This window comes from Vombatus ursinus, unplaced genomic scaffold, assembly GCF_900497805.2.
Source record: "Vombatus ursinus unplaced genomic scaffold, bare-nosed wombat genome assembly UNPS02014779.1, whole genome shotgun sequence".
Taxonomy (NCBI): domain Eukaryota; kingdom Metazoa; phylum Chordata; class Mammalia; order Diprotodontia; family Vombatidae; genus Vombatus; species Vombatus ursinus.
In genome coordinates, this window is record NW_020954557.1 from 15,898,150 (window position 1) to 15,902,294 (window position 4,145).

Sequence of the window (4,145 nt, forward strand, 5' to 3'; positions counted from 1 at the left end):
CTTTTCCAGATGAGGAAACTGAGGCCTAATATGCTAATTGATTTGACCAGCTTCCCAAAGATACAGAAACAGCCTTTGAATACTTGTAAATTAACTATAAATTCGTGTGCTTTCCACTCTACAACACTGTGAGAGGTTATGTAGCCCAACATTTTCATTTTACATAAGAGGAAACTCAGACCCTGAAATATTAAGTGACTTACCTAGGATTGTGCAGGTTAAAGTAGTGGAACCAGAATTAAGGTCCAGGTTCACTGACACCAAATCTAGAATTCTTTGTACTATGCTGCACTTTATACTCTGTTGGTCTTCCAACCAGAAAAGTAGGAAAGAGGATGAGAAGGCATTGAAAAAAATTATCACCTATTTTGCATGGGCCAGCACCACTGCCATCTATTTTAAAAAATCCTATAATTATGATTCAAATACACCTTGTAACATTCAAATTGCAAGGTAATCTTATGGACTCAAAGATCTATCACATTCATCATTTCATGTTACCATCCCAATATTTCTATGGCAGCCTTACCTTTCCCAGGGTGAGCAAGGAAAAGAGTCATATTATAATGCCCACAGGAATTAGCCATGACATAGAAAGAAGACAAATGTCAACAAGCCGATTTTACAGATAAAACAAGTGATTTTTAAAAGACCCAGCTTTCATCTAAGAGATTTACCTTTCCCAAGCATACCCAGTTTCAAAAAATGACAAATAATAGTGTGAAACAATTTATTTCTCGCTCAGTTGTGAAGAAAGAAAAAAAAAACCAAGGTTCATGATTCATCTTTCAGGGAATCTGTTCATTTGTGGAAATTAAAATTATATATTTGGGCAATGAAAAAACTTTATTATAGTGACGGGATTGCTATATGAAGCACATTTTACATAGCCACAGAGTATATATTATTTTTTGACATGAGATATGTACTTGTAACCTCACACATAAACACAGATTTCAAGGTTTGAAAAACTTCACTTTGATCGACTATATTATTTTTTGAGAAATGTATAAAATAGTTTTGAGAATTTTTTTAGTTGAAGGAGACTAGAGGGGCAATACAACCAAAAAGGAAATGAAATCCTTCTCACCAATGAAATGAACACAGCAAATGTCAGATAAAATGGGGAAAAAAAGGAATGAATATGTATTTGATTGTGCAGGAAAGAAAATCCTGTACCATTTTCTTCTGACATTTCTTCTCCACTGACAAGTATTTTAAATCAATGGAGGTAATTCTTTTTGGTCTATTCCTGAAGATTTATATCTCATTGCTGCAAGTCACTTCTTGAGATCTTTAGATGTATGTGTATCAATGTTTGTGCAAATACATTTTCTAAATCTTGGTTCATGGTTTATTTATTAAAAATTGATCTTCAATGCAACCATTTAAAAATTGCCATGTGGTCATTTATTGGCTTCATTCCATCAATTTTATTTAATCAATTATTGTATTAAAGGAATTATTTTTTTTGAAAATAAATTATATATTCAACAGAAGGTAGTTGATTAATGTATTTGCAAATCATGTCAACAATGTCATTTTCAATGACTGTATTTAGAAAATGAATATAATAAGGTAGTCATAATGGATGACATTTAACGTAAAATATCTGGCTTATAATGAATAGTAGTAAAAGAACCCATATCAAGCATATTTTAATGTTTGTCCATTTCTTCTAGACAATTAAGTGTAATGTGGCACAGTGGTGTTAATTTCAATAGAAGTAGGCACCATCAATCCATATAAAGAACCCTGTAGCAGCATATTGACTTAATTTTAAAATGTGATATCTATGTTTTATCTATGATTTATGCATTTTATTATTTTCCAGTTATATTTTATCTAGGTTAGAAGCACCCAAGAGTGTGTGTGTGTGTATTATATACATACACACATATATATGAACACATATGCACATATATACAGACATAATATTTATATGCATGAATATGTACATGCACATATGTATATATACATGCACACAATATGTATATATGTGATATGATTTTATATTTAATATACATTATTAATTTTTCTTAAGGCTATACAGTCAACAAAATAATAAATCAAACCATGATTTTTTAGCACTTGCTAATTTCTGATTTGGAAATTCTAACACTAACAATTTAATAATCACCTCTTATAATCCAGTTCTGAACTAGTTCTAGTATATCACTATGTCAAATAATTCTATTTGATGTATTGTTTCAGTCTTTTGGCTAAGTTTTTTTTAATCTTTGTTTTATAGTTTATTAGGAATATTGATTGAAAGTTTTTTTAAATTTTAATTAATTAATTTATTTTTAGTTTTCAACAATCATTTCCTCAAGCTGTTGAGTTTTAAATTTTTCTACCCCTTCCTTCCTGCTTTCCTCCCCAAGATGGTGTGCAATATGATATAGATTATACAAATACATTCCTATTAAACATATTTTCACATTAGTCATGTTGTAAAGAAAAATTAGAACCAATAGGAGAAATCACAAGAAAGAAGAAACAAAACACAAAACAGAAGAAAAAAAAAAGAGCATATAGTATGCTTCAATCTGCATTCAAACTGCATAGTTCTTTCTCTGGATGTGGATAGCATTTTCCAACATAATACTTTTGGAGATGTCTTAGATCCTTGCATTGTAAGAGCTAAGTTCATCAAAGTTAGTCATCACACAATGTGGCTATTACTGTGTATAACATTTTCCTGTTTCTGCTCATTTCACTCAGCATCAGACCATACAAGTCTCTCCAGGTTTTTCTGAAGTCTGCTTGCTTATCATTTCTTATAGCACAATAGTATTCCATTACATCCATATACTATCACTTGTTCAGCCATTCCCCAATTGATGGGCATCCCCTCAATTTCCAGTTCTTTGCCACCACAGAAAGAGCTGCTATAAATATTTTTGTAAATGTGGGTCCTTTTCCCATTTGTATGATCTCTTTGGGATATAGCCCTAGAAGTGCTATTGCTAGGTCAAAGGGTAAGTATATTTTTATAGCCCTTTGGGAAGAGTTCCAAATTGCTCTCCAAAAAGGTTGGATCAGTTCATAATTCCACCAAAAATGCATTAATATTCTAATTTTCCCACATCTTCTCCAACATTTATCATTTTCCTATTTTGTCATGTTGGCCACTCTGATAGGTGTGATGTGGTAAAACAGAGTTGTTTTGATTTGCATTTCTCTAATCAATAGTGATTTAAAACATTTAAAAATTTTTTTTTACATTTAAAAATTTTTATTTTATTTTATTTGAGTCTTATTAATTTATTTTGAGTTTTCAACATTCACTTCCACGAGATTTTGAGTTCCAAATTTTCTCCCCATCTCTCCCCTCCCCCCACCCCAAGATGGTGTGCATTCTGAATACTCCTTGCCCCAATATGACCTCCCTTCTACCACCACCTCCCTTCTCTTATCACCTTCCCCTTCTATTTTCCTGTAGGGCAAGATAGATTTCTGTACCCCATTGCCTGTATATCTTATTTCACAGTTGCATATAAAAACAATTTTTAACATTTGTTTTTAAAACTTTGGGTTCCAAATTCTCTCCTTTCCTCCCTCCCCATCAACCTTCATTAAGAAGGCAAGCAACACGATACAGGTTATACATGTGTACTCATGCAAAACACTTCCATAGTAGTCATGTTGTGAAAAACTAGCTATATTTCCCTTCATCCTATCCTGCCCCTCTTTATTCTATTCTCTCTTTTGACTCTGTCCCTCCTTAGAAGTGTCTGCTTCTGATTACCACCTCCCCCAACCAGCCGTCCCCTCAACCATCCCCCTGCTCTCTTATCCTCTTCCTCCCTATTTTACTGTAGGGTGAGATAGATTTCCATACCCAATTGAGTGTGTATGTTATTCCCTCCTTAAGTCAAATCTGATGAGAATAAAATTCATTTATTCTCTCTTACCTTCCCCCATTTCCCCGCCACTTTAAAAGCCTTTTCTTCTCCATTTTATGTGAGATAATTTACCCCATTCTACCTTTTCTTTACTCTTTCTCCCACTATAATCCTCTCTCACCCCTTAATTTTATTCTCCAGATATCACCCCTTCATCTTCAACTTGCCCTGTGCCCTCAATCATTCAATTTATCTATCTATCTATCTATCTATCTATCTATCTATCTATCTATCTAT